The sequence below is a fragment of the Triticum urartu genome, chromosome 7A (assembly GCF_056163025.1).
Source record: "Triticum urartu cultivar PI428250 chromosome 7A, HENAU_Tu73, whole genome shotgun sequence".
Classification (NCBI taxonomy): Eukaryota; Viridiplantae; Streptophyta; class Magnoliopsida; order Poales; family Poaceae; genus Triticum; species Triticum urartu.
Genome location: NC_141879.1, coordinates 83,279,950 through 83,293,902, shown reverse-complemented (window position 1 = coordinate 83,293,902; position 13,953 = coordinate 83,279,950).

Genomic DNA, 13,953 nt, shown 5'->3' with positions numbered 1-13,953 from the left:
GAACTTGATGGGAGGGACAGAGTTGCATCCTTCTGTTCCCCCGATGATCATTTCCTGCTATCTCCCACGTCGGCCATGACTTCATCCAGGCCAACAGTGGTTGCATCATCAACACCTTCAGGTTCTTCAGAAGCCCTTCCACGGCCAGAAGCTCGACCACCACGTCTTCCACCGCGGCGTCCTCTGCCACGGCCAGGTCCAGTCCCAACTCGCATGTTCCAGGTGGCTCGAAGATCTTTGAAGTAAAGAGCAGAGGGGGCGTGGATCCCATCGCCATGTTCCTTATACACATGACCAAGATGCCCGCAGACTGCACACCAATCCGGCAAGCGCTCATACTTGACACGATAAATCTGACGTTTACCATCACGGATCATGGACATAGCATTCTTCAAGGCCTTATGCACATTGATCTTAACCCATACTCGGTAGAAATTGCCAGCAAAATCATGCGTCACTTGTTCGGTGAATAGAACCTCTCCAACCTTAGATGCGAGTGGCGTCACAAGATGTGCATAAAGGTCAGGGACATCGTGGATCTGAATCCAAATATCCAGGTTATCCAGATTTACCTCCGTCGGTTTGGTGATCCCGTCGTAGGGGGTGATGATGACAGCGTTTCCTCGAAAATTCCACGGGCCATCTTGCATCACCCGTTCACAATCTCCAAGACAAAAGAATTGTAGGGTATATAGGTTATCTTCCAAAGGGCGGAATTTCACCTCATGTGCCAGATCCCAGGCAGCCCGCATATTCTTGAAAAACCAGTACTGGCTGTAAGGTTTATCGATATGCACCCTTGCCACAGCCATCCATCTGGTAGCGTCCGGTGGCGCCGCCTTCTCGTCGAAGACGACGTCGTCCAGATCTTCCTCCAGAAGCCCAAGTTCAGCCATCATCTTCTCTACCTCGGATGCAGAGTTGGAACCTGACGCCTCCGAGGCCTTCGATCCCATCGCCGCCAAAACCTTGAAACCTAGCCCGAGAAAAGTTAGTGTCGGGCTTTGAAACAATTGGTTGGCGCGTTGGGCGCTGCCGACCCATATAAAAAGGGTCCGTCTAGGGCTCATCTAGATGAGACATAATTATGTCCCATCTAAGGCCTGACATCAGCGAGAACGTCAATCCCATCAACTGCGGTGTTGTTTGTTTATCGGTCCAGGTTGTTTGTTTGTCACCAATCGCGTCTTAAGTTACAAGTGGGGCCAGGTCGTGGATAAGATGAATTTCATACACACGGCTGGGCCGTGTTTTTTTTTCTTCTGAGGCTAGCGGGGGTGTGCGTGGTACTCACAGCCCTTATGTGCATTCCACATGGGCTCGCTTGCTTGCCCACGCTTTCTTTCTATCGCTTTTCATTGCTGTTTTGCTGCCTAGAAAAACGGCTACCGGTCTTTTATAATTTTTGAAAAAAATGATGAAATTTAAAAAATCATAATCTTTAAAAGCTTCATCGATCTTAAAAATGTGTGAGGATTGAATTTTTTTTGTGAATTTGAAACGAATGTTCATGAATGTGAAACTACAAAAAAATTGAATTTGAAATACATTCAAGAATTTGAAAAATTTCATCAATGTCAAAAAAATGTTTGCAAAAAGCAAAAAAGTTCAAGATTATCAAAAAATGGAAAATGATTGGAAAAACTAAAAATAAAAAGGACAGCAACATAAACTTAAAAACAAGTACAAAACGGGTCAAAATACAACTAAGCTAGATTTGCGACTAGGACAAACTAAGGCAAGATCGGTTGTGTGTCGTAGTTTGACTTCTGAATAGGACAAACTTGGGCAGGTCCCGGTTGCGTGTCAAAGTTTAGTCTTGCAATTGGGACAACCACAGTTATGTATCGATGATGCACTTGCAACTAATAAGAGGCGGGCCCATTTTCATATTAGTGTTGGACTTGCAACAGGGAACAAACAAATAGGGTGGGACATCCCCTAGTTGCATGTCAGAGCTGGCTTGCAACTCGGACAAACTATGACAAGTTCAATTGCATGTCATGGTTGGACTTGTGACTCGGAAAAAAACTTAGACAACCCCCATTTGCATGCAGAGTTGGACTTGCAAGTCGATGGGTGTACACACATAGACGTCGCCCCCGCAGTTGTGAGTCGATGGTTGACTTGCAATTGGGGCCCGTACAAAACACACTCCCCTCCCGTGGTTGCGCGTCGATGCTTGACTTGCAACTGGGGCCCGTACAAACACGCTCGCCTTCCCAGTTAAAAGTCGATGTTTGGCTTGCAACTGGGGCCCCTACAAACGCCCCCCCCCCCAGTTGCAAGTCGATGGTTGATTTGCAACTGGGCCCCCTACAAACAAACCCCCTAGTTGCAAGTCGATGGTTGACATGCAACAGGGGCCCCCCAACAAACACACACAGACATCTCCCCCCAGTTGCGAATCGATGGTTGACCTGCAACTAGGGCCCGTACAAACACACTCCCCTCCCCTAGCTATGAGCTGGTGGTTGACATGCATCTGGGACCCTACGAACACACGCCCCTCTAGTTGTGTATCGATGGTTGACTTGCAACTGGGACCCCTACAGAAAAGCAAACACCACCCCCAGTTGCACGCCGATGGTTGACTTGTAACTGGAGCCCTACAAAAACACCACCCAGTTGTGAGTCAATGGCTGACATGTAAATGGGACCCCTACAAAAAAAACAAACCCCACCCCGAGTTGCGAGTGGATGGTTGACTTGCAACTGGGGCCCGTATAAAACACACTCCCCTCCCATGGTTATGCGTCGATAGTTGACTTGCAACTAGGACCCGTACAAACACGCTTTCCTTCCTAGTTGCAAGTCGATGATTGACATGCAACTAGGGCGCCCGACAAACACAACCCCCCTAGTTGCGAGTCGATGGTTGACGTGCAACTGTGCCCCCAACAAACACACGTAGACGCAGCCCCCAGTTACGAGTCGATGGTTGACTTGAACCCGGGGCATGTACAAACACACTCCCCTCCCCTAGTTGCAAGTTGATAGTTGGTATGCAACTGGGCCCTTACAAACACATGCCCCCTAGTTGGGGTCGACGGCTGACTTGCAATTGGGCCCAATACAAACACACTCCCCTACCTAGTTGCAAGTTGTTGGTTGACTTGCAACTAGTGCCCCTACAAACAAACCCCTAGTTGCAAGTCGATGGTTGACTTGCAACTAAGGCCCTACAAAAACACCCCCTAGTTGCAAGTCGATGGCTCACATGTACCCCCTACAAAAAAACGCCACCCCAGTTGCGAGTCGATGGTTGACATGCAATTGGGGCCCGTACAAAACACACTCCCCTCCCCTCGTTGCGCTTCAAGTGTTGACTTGCAACTAGGCCCCCACAAACAACCCCCTAGTTGGAAGTTGATGGCTGGCATGCAACTAGGGCCCCTAACAAATGCACACAGACATCCCCTAGTTGCAAGTCGATAGTTGACATGCAATTGGGCCCCTCGTGAACACGCAAGACGTCGCCACGTCAGTTGCGAGTCAATGGTTGACTTGCAACTAGGGCCTATACAAACACACTCCCCTCCCCTGGCTGCACGTCGATGGTAGACTTGCAACCGGGGCCCGTAAGAACACACTTGCCTCCCTAGTTGCAAGTTGATGGTTGATATGCAACTAGGGCCCCTACTAATAACTCCCTAGTTGCAAGTCGATACTGACATGCAACTAGGGGCTCCAAGAAACACACAGACGCCACCCCTTGTTGATAATCAATGGTTGACATGCGACTGGGGCCCCCGACAAACACACACAGACGTTGCCTCGCCAGTTGCGAGTCGATGGTTAACTTGCAACTGGGACCGTACAAACACACTCCCCTCCCCTAGTTATGAGGCGGTGGTTGACATGCAGCTGGGCCCCTACAAACACACGACACTCTAGTGGTGGGTCGATGGTTGACTTGCAACTGGGGCCCCTACAAAAAACAAACACTACCCCCAGTTGCATGTCGATGGTTGACTTGCAACTAGGGCCCTACAAAAACACCCTGTAGTTACGAGTCAATGGCTGCTGACATGGAACTGGGGCCCCTACAAAAAAATGCCACCCCCAGTTGCGGGTCGATTGTTTACTTGCAACTGGGGCACGTACAAAATGCACTTCCCTCCCCTTGTTGCACGTTGATGGTTGACTTGCGACTGGGGCCCCTGACAAAACACACACATACGCCCGCCTAGTTGCAAGTCGATGGTTGACATGTAATTGGTGCCCCTGACAAACACACACAGATGTCACCACACCAGTTGCGAGTCAATGGTTGACTTGCAATTGGGGCCCGTACAAACACACTCCCTTCCCCCAGTTGCGGGTCAAGTGTCGACTTGCAACTAGGATGTAACAAATTATGGGCCTAGTTGCGAGTCAACAATGGACCTGCAACTAGGATGAAAAACAAAACATGCATCGAGTTGTGAGTCAAGTATGGGCTTGCAATTGGGATGAAACAAAATACGGGCCTAGTTGCAAATTAAGGGTACTTGCAACTACGACAACCGCAAAACCTACATTACAAGTTGCGAGTCGAGGATGGGACAACTACACAAAACTATGATATGAGTTGCGAGTCGAGTGTGAACTTGCAACTGGGACAACTACAAACCAGTTGCGAGTAAAAGATGGACTTGCAACTGAAATGAAATAAACTACGGGCCCAAATGCGATTCAAGTGTTGCACTTGTAGGTGGGAAACTACACAAAACTAAAAAATAAAAAGGAAATGAAAAAAGAAAAGGAAAATATAAATGACAAAAAAAACTAAACCGCCGCTCAACATGAGGGAAAAAGAAAGAGCAATGAGACATGTTACTCTATAGAAAAACTGAACCACACCCACAACACAGAGTTAAAAAGGCCGATCCCACATAAAGTGTGAACACAACCCCAACAATGGACACATCTATGAAATAGGCCCCAACGTGCGATGACACATAGCCGGCGAACAACAGATTCAAGCCACACAATGGGTCGACAACGTGATGTGGATCAAAACATTGCCCAAAAATTTCAACAACAAAAAGATCATACATTTGAAAACCTAGATGAGACATTGCTAGATCTCATCCCAATGAGTCATAACTCATGTGAAACAGATGCTCATATACTCACACATGCACAAATAGGGAGACAACTAGAAAAATGGCCACTAGCGCACGACACGAAAAAACGGCCCGACAACGCAAACACTAGCGCGGCACAAGGCACATGCATGTGAAGTTGTGAACGAAACATTGTTTTATGAAACTAATGTGGTTATTCGTGTGGTGAACAACTTAGGTGTGACAGCTAAAAATCATCTACTCCCTCCATTCGTAAATATAATTCTTTTTAGAAATTCCAATATGGACAACATGTGGAGCAAAATAAATAAATCTACACTCTAAAATAATGCATATATGCATCCGTATGTAGTCCCTAAGAAAATCTCTAAAAAGACTTATATTTAGAAACAGAGGGAGTAGATGATAATTAGCAAATCCGAAAAAAATGAAAATAGAAATATTTAAAATAAAAGTAAAAACAAAAAACCATGAATTTAGGAAATGGAATAATAAAAACTAAAAAAGAAATGGGAAAAGAAAAAAATGAAAAGGAAGCAAATAAATTGAAACTTGGAACTGAGGAGAAGAAAGGGGTCCAGACCAGACAAATTACGTGTCTAGAATAGACATGCAATTGGGTCAAGGTCAGATAAAAATGCATGCAATAAACAAACTAAGCAGCCTCAGTTAAAAATAGCATCAGCTGGAGCTGGAGAGTGGAGATACAACCGTGAGATGTGACATTGTTAATTTTCATCTAGATAAGAATCTAATGTAATTTTCATGATCTCTCCCATCAAAAAACACATTCACCCCCAAGTTTACAGATGTGTTGAAAACATGGAATTGCATGTCTAGTGATGTAAATGCAACTGACTAAAAAATAATCATGAACTTAAAATAAATAAATAATAAAACAAAAGGAAAATAGGAAACGAAATTAAAAGTAAAGTGAACAAAAAAAGTAAACAAAAACTTATATACAAACTGGAAAATGACAATCCAGCCAGCACAACAATCGAAAAAGGAAAAAAGATAAAGCAGCCCATACGTGGAGGGGTGAAGGCAAAGCCCACAAACAGAGAAAACACCGCCAGCCCACGCAGTCACAGAATTGAAAAAAGGAACAGTCGCTGGGGGAGTACACATGCGACGCGATCCACGGCACGCAGCGACAAAAAGGACACGAATCTTAAGGCAGGATTGTACGGTTCAGGAGTTTTTTTTTCCGATAAAGGGCGTTTTTATTATCTTAAAATGTGGCATCAAGCGATACAAAACATTTAGAGTACCACCCTGCCTCTGCATAACTAGAATGCACACAGCCAACCATCAAACATCTGAAAAGAAAAAAAAAACCGACAATTCGGCAACAGTAGAGTCCTATAGACCGACACTATGCCTATGTCGAAACGGTTGGTGGACCGATCCGGAGATTATGCTGCCACCCATGTTGGGTAAAAACCTCCATAGCCACCTGCTCCAATCGCGTACACACCGCCTTAAATAACGGTTGGTACTCCGCACGTTGTAGCATAAATCACGTACGAAGCGAGTGCGTACAACGGAAAATAACCTGCAGAGGAGAAGCAATTTTGTCATTAAAAACCAAATCGTTTCTACATAGTCAAAGCGACCATAGTAAGGCGTACGCTCCCACCCTTATTAGCGTTTCGAATCTATTTGAAATACCGTCCAACCAATGACCAAAAATATTGGCAACACTTGTGGACGGATACAAATTTGACGCTATTTGGATGACTGACCACGTAGAACGCGCAAACTTGCATTGAAAAAAGAGGTGTTTGATTGTCTCGTCAAGAGTACAAAAACAACACTTCTTACTTCCTGGCCAGTTGCGTCGTGCAAGGTTGTCTTTAGTTAGCACAACACCTCTACGAAGATATCACATGAATATTTTAACTTTTAGTGGAATCTTTGTCTTCCAGATGTTCTTGTTATTGCTCTCCGGTACCTTAGAATGTGTGAGCGCATGATACATAGAGTCTACCGTGAAAGACCCTGATGTAGTAAGGTTCCAGCGAAACACATCACGGCCTTGCGTCAGGTTAATCAGATCCAGACGGGATAAGAGATTATGCCATGACATAAGTCGGGCGCCAACCAAATCCCGCCTGAATGAAATATTCGGCGGGGATGAGCCGAGCACCTGCGCAATAGTATTGTTCTTATCGCGAGCAATGTTGTACAAGGCTGGATATTGTTCTCGGAGACTGGCATTGCCTAGCCAGATGTCTTCCCAGAAACGAATCTCTGACCCGTCCTTTATCATGAAAGACCCAAAGCGAAAGAGTTGTTTCTTTGCCGCCATTAGGCCAGCCCAAAAGTGTGAGTCGCCAGGTTTCCAATATGCCTGAAACACCGCCTTTTGGCCTAGATACTTGTTGCGCAGCATGGTTTGCCAAACACCATCCTCAGTAAGAAGTTTGAACAACCGTTTACTAAGTAGAGCCTCATTCTTGACCTGCAGGTCATGAATTCCAAGGCCATCTTGGTCTTTCAGCCTACAAACCACGCTCCATTTGGTCACCCGGTATTTTTCTTTTCATCATCTCCTTGCAAAAAGAATCTAGATCTAAAATAGTTCAATCTTTGCAAGACCCTTTTTGGGAGTTGGAAAAAAGAAAGCATATAGAGAACCATATTTGTGAGGACAGAGTTTATCAAAACCAGTCGTCCTCCAACTGAGAGCAACTTGCCTTTCCAACTGCTCAACCGTTTCTTTAGCCACTCCTCTACATGCTTCCACTCCGCAATGGTAAGACGTCGATAATAAATAAGTATTCCCAGATATCACTAAATTTCATCTAGATGTGATTTAGCAAATTCGATATAAAAAACAGGGTGGACACTGGGCGGACGGCCGACCCAAACAAATAAAAAGCGAACGAAATCGCCGTCCGTTTGGATCAACCTGTTGGGTTTGCTCTAATTCCGCATTGGGGAAGATGGCCAAATGCATTGTATTGGATGGCTTGTCACATCCGTGAGTCTGCTTCGCATTGAAAAATCGCCAAAGCAAGAAGGAAAAGTGCTGCTTGCCATTCCAAAGTTGAAGCAAACCGCCGTGTTGATGTTGCTCGATCGCAACGCCACGCAACGTGCCGCGTGCCAAAACGAGACGAGTCCGACTGCGGTTTGATCACTGTCATAACGCCTCGTGCTCTCTCCACCGCTCGCGAGCTCCTACCTACGTGTTGCTCCTCCCTGCGCCGCGTCCGGCCGTGCGCACCCGGGATGCCGCCGGCCGAGAGTTTCGCCGTCGAGGTCCTCTCGCGGTCGCTCGTCCAGGCCTCCGACCCGCCGCGGGGATTCCCGGCGGTGTTGGAATATTAGGCAAGTTCATGATTAATTCCAGTAAATAATTCATGACTAGAAGAGATACTAGCATGCAAAAATCTAGCAAACTAGAAGAACAGCAAGACATGCATAACAGCAGCAAACACGTAACAGTAGTTGTAGAAACAGACATGAACAGAGGATGTTGGACGTACTGATCGTTAGCTATTATGGGTGCGACAGTGTTGATGACGATGTTGGCGACGATCTGCTGCTGACGGCGATGAATACGACGATGAGTAGCACCGCCCGACTTGGACGGAAGACGACCCGTGATGACGAACTTGAGCAGTCGCGCACAGCGCTTCCCAAAAACCTAATTCGTCCTCTCCCGGTGCAGGCTCGCAAAGACGAAACGTTCCGGAGACCTGCTCTCCCACGCGCCGATGCACGCAGGCGTTTGGGATGGAGTAGACTACGATGGCGGCGCAAGTTGTGAGATGAGGCAAAACCCTAGGTGTTTTTCGGTGTATCTCTGGCCGCAGCCGGTAGCTGTATATATATTAGGACCAGAGGCGGTATTGTGTCGCGACCACAATCCCAAACCGACTCGGTTTCTAATTCGTATACTTACCGGACAAGAAATCAAAAAAAAAACTTGTCTGCCAAGACATAAAAATAAAACGGCAAAAGGAAGCTACGCTCCTGCAAGGAGACGGACCGGATTTCGGCGGACCATTCACGCACATGTCGCATGTACGCCCCGCCCCGCCCCACCCCGGCCCGCCCCGGCCAGGCCAGGCCAGGCGAGCGAGCGCGCGCGTGTGGTTTTCCCTTTCTCTTCTCACACACCACTTAGAGTGGTAGAGAGAACCCACTATATAAAGAGGCCCAACTCTTCTTCAACTTCCAAGGTGGGACTAAACTTAGCACCACCACTTGCCATTTTACACATGGGCTTTGAGATTTCAGAAATTGCTATGGGCCTAGCCCATTAATCCTAACAATCCCCCCCAGATCTCAAATACCCATTTAGAGATTTGCCTTCTCTCACCACTTGTTTAATATACCAGTGTTTCAGCAGAGACTGTTAAGTTGAACTTCTGCCTAGAACTTTAAGCTACATCCATTCACAACTTGACAATGGACTATGCCTTGAATTGCTAGTTTTGTGTGAACAGGTTTCACTCAAAGTCTTAACCAGTAGGCTACCCCGCGGTTTGGAGCTTATACGTCATACTCCCTGGTCTCTTCGTGAGTTTACTAGAGATCACCCAAATCTCATAGACTGCGACGTTTACAGTCAGAACTCATATAGGTGTGTTCTTTCAAGACTGCTCTGTAGGACAGCATCTTTGCTAATTATAGCCAATAGAACCACATTAAGGCATGTTGCCGACCTGCCTTACAGATCTGAGCCTTACAGCTCTGAGAGTTTTGCATCTTCACTTGGAGACGATCATAAGTTATTACTCTCCTCAGTTAACCAATAGCTTGTTCTTCCCAGATCCTAATTCACGGGATCTCCGATCACAAAGGTTGGGTTACTACTATGGTGTAACATCTATGGGTCTCATACCCATCTCCCTCGATGCAATATCTATCACATTTCGTGTTAGTCCCTTTGTAAAGGGATCTGCCAGGTTTTTGTCTGTTTGTATATACGTAACAGTTATTACTCCGGAGTTTCTCTACTTCCTGACAGACTTCAAACGTCTTTTCACGTGTCTTGATGACTTTGCATTATCTTTAGAATTGTTCACTTTAGCGATAACCGTTTGGTTATCACAATTCATAAGAATAGCCGGTACAGGTTTTTCAACAACCGGCAAGTCCATCAAGAGCTCACGCAGCCATTCTGCCTCAACAGTAGCTGTGTCCAAAGCAGTTAATTCTGCTTCCATAGTTGACCTCGTCAATATGGTTTGCTTGCAAGACCTCCATGACACTGCGCCACCACCATGAGTAAATACATACCCACTTGTTGCGTAAAGTACATCAACATCGGAGATCCAATTTGAATCACTATATCCTTCTAGCACAGCAGGATGCCCTGAATAAGTAATTCCGTAACTCATAGTACCTCTCAGATAGCGCAAGACCCTTTCTAGTGCATGCCAATGATCATCACCCGGGTTGGACATGAACCTACTCAGTTTGCTCACAGCAAAAGAGATATCTGGTCTTGTAGCGCTAGCTAAGTACATGAGTGAACCGACAATTTGAGAGTATCTTAATTGATCTCTCGTTTCTTTCTTGTTCTTTCTGAGTGTCACGCTGGGATCATAAGGTGTTGGAGAAGGCTTGCTATCCATAAAACCGAATCGGTTCAAGACCTTCTCAACATAGTGAGATTGCGTTAATGTAATCCCACTCTCATCCTTAATAAGTTTGATGTTTAGAATTACATCGGCTTCTCCCAGATCTTTCATGTCAAAACTTTTTGATAGAAAAGACTTGACCTCATTAATTGCATTAATGTTTGTACCAAAGATCAGTATGTCGTCCACATACAAACATAATATGACACTATTGCCCCCACCATGGCGATAGTAAACACACCTATCAGCCTCGTTAATGACAAATCCTGCAGAAGTCAAAGTTCTTTCAAACTTCTCATGCCATTGCTTAGGTGCCTGTTTCAGACCATACAAAGATTTTAACAACTTGCACACCTTTCTCTCTTCACCCTTTACCACAAACCCATCAGGCTGATCCATATAGATCTCCTCTTCCAACTCTCCATTGAGAAAAGCTGTCTTTACATCCATTTGATGAATGATAAGACCATAAGAGCCAGCCAAGGAAAGTAACACTCGAATGGTGGTCATTCTAGCAACGGGTGAATAGGTGTCAAAGTAATCTTCGCCTTCTTTCTGAGTGTAGCCCTTGGCCACTAGCCGCGCCTTGTATTTATCAATAGTACCATCAGGCTTTAGCTTCCTTTTGAACACCCACTTACAGCCCACAGGTTTACAACCATATGGTCTATCAGTTAGTTCCCAAGTTCCATTAGAAAGAATTGAGTCCATCTCATTATGAACAGCTTCTTTCCAATCATCTACATCCGGAGATGCATATGCTTCTGCAATCGTCTTGGGTGTGTCGTCCACAAGGTATACAATGAAATCATCACCAAAGGATTTTGCAATCCTTTGTCTCTTGTTCCTTCTAGGAACTTCATTGTTATCCTTCTCAAGGACTTCCTCATGTGATTGTTCGAAATATTCATCAGTTGTACTAGATTCAGGAATTATCTCAGAAGAAAATCTAGCAATGCTATGCATATCTTTCATAGGAAATATGTTCTCAAAAAATGTTGCATCACGAGATTCCATTATAGTATCAACATGCATATCAGGTACTTCAGATTTTACCACTAAAAACCTATAAGCAATGCTCCGTTGAGCATACCCTAGAAAGACACAATCCACTGTCTTTGGTCCAAGTTTGCGTTTCTTAGGAATAGGAATATTGACCTTTGCCAAACATCCCCAAGTGCGCAAATAAGAAAGTGATGGTTTTCTCCCAACCCACTCCTCATAAGGGGTTTTCTCTTTATTATTGTTGGGAACTCTATTCAGGACATGACATGAAGTCAATAGAGCCTCCCCCCACCATGCCTTAGATAAACCAGCAGTGTCTAACATGGCATTCACCAAGTCAGTCAATGTGCGGTTTTTCCTCTCGGCCACTCCATTTGATTGAGGTGAATAGGGAGGCGTCCTCTCATGAATAATACCATGTTCCTCACAAAATTCATCAAAAACTTTTGGAAAATACTCTCCACCACGATCGGACCTAAGACGCTTGATCTTTCTCTCTAGTTGATTTTCAACTCCAGCTTTATAGATTTTAAAGTAGTCTAATGCTTCATCTTTAGTTTGCAACAAATAAACATAGCAAAATCTAGTCGCATCATCAATCAAAGTCATGAAATATCTCTTTCCACCTTTTGTCAACACACCATTCATCTCACAAAGATCAGAATGTATGAGTTCTAGAGGTGCCAAGTTTCTCTCCTCGGCAGCCTTATGAGGCTTTCGAGGTTGCTTAGATTGCACACAACTATGGCACTTAGAACCTTTGGCAACTGTGAAGTTCGGAATTAAACTCATGCTGGATAGCCGAGACATTAAACCAAAATTAATATGACATAAACGAGAGTGCCAAATACTTGCATCATCATTAACACTAGCACAAATTTGGTTTATTGACTTATTGCAAAAATCTGAAAGAGAAAAGCGGAACAAGCCTCCGCACTCATAGCCTTTTCCTATAAATTGTCCAAATCTTGACACGATTACTTTATTGGACTCTAAAACTACCTTAAATCCATCTCGACATAGAAGGGAGCCGCTAACTAGATTCTTGTTCATAGTAGGGACATGCTGCACGTTCCTTAGTTGCACGATCTTTCCTGAAGTAAACTTCAGATCCACCGTGCCAATGCCACGAACAGAAGCATGTGACCCATTCCCCATTAGGACGGAAGAATCCTTTGCGACCTGATAAGAAGTAAACAGGGAGATGTCAGCACACACATGAACGTTAGCACCCGAATCAATCCACCACGAAGATGATTGAAATACTGAAAGCACAATAGGTAAATTACCATACCCATCAGTATTGCTAGCGGTCACCATGTTGACAGTCTTGGAGCTTGTTTTCCCTCTGCGGTCTGCACGTTCAGGGCATTCCTTGGAAAAGTGTCCAGGCTTCCCACAGGCGTAGCACTCTAGCTCAGCCTTGTTGAACTTCTTCTTCTTGAAGGTAGTAGTCTTGGTAGGCTTGTTGAAAACAGGTTTGTTCTTCCCTTTGTTCTTGTTCTGTGGGTACCTCTGCACCATGTTAGCAGTAGGCTGAACCTCACCTCCTTTTTTAGTGGTATCTTTAGCCCGAGCTTTTTCTTCAACATCAAGAGATGCAATCAGATTTTCAACTGATATCTCCTGTCTCTTATGCTTCAGAGTTGTGGCGAAATTCCTCCATGAAGGAGGCAACTTTGCAATCATGCACCCAGCCACGAATTTGTCGGGTAGAACACATTTAAGGAGTTCAAGTTCCTTCACAATGCACTGTATCTCATGAGCTTGTTCAACCACAGAACGGTTATTCACCATCTTGTAGTCATGAAAACTCTCCATGATGTACAGTTCACTGCCTGCATCTGTTGCACCGAATTTTGCATTCAGTGCATCCCACAGAATTTTTCCGTCGTTTATGTGCATGTACACATCACACAGACGGTCAGCAAGAACACTCAGAATGCATCCCACAAACATAGTATTGGCTTCCTGGAATTTTCTCCGATCTTCGTCGGTCATTCCCTCTGGAGCACCAACACTAGCGTGGAAAACTTTCAGAGCAGTAAGCCAGAGCGTGGTCTTCACCTGCCACCTCTTAAAGTGCACACCGGTAAACTTATCCGGCCTCAGTGCATCAGCGAATCCAGCCATAGTTAACTCAGGAAATTGCCTATAGTTAGGTTTTTGGATTGTTGGAATATTAGGCAAGTTCATGATTAATTCCAGTAAATAATTCATGACTAGAAGAGATACTAGCATGCAAAAATCTAGCAAACTAGAAGAACAGCAAG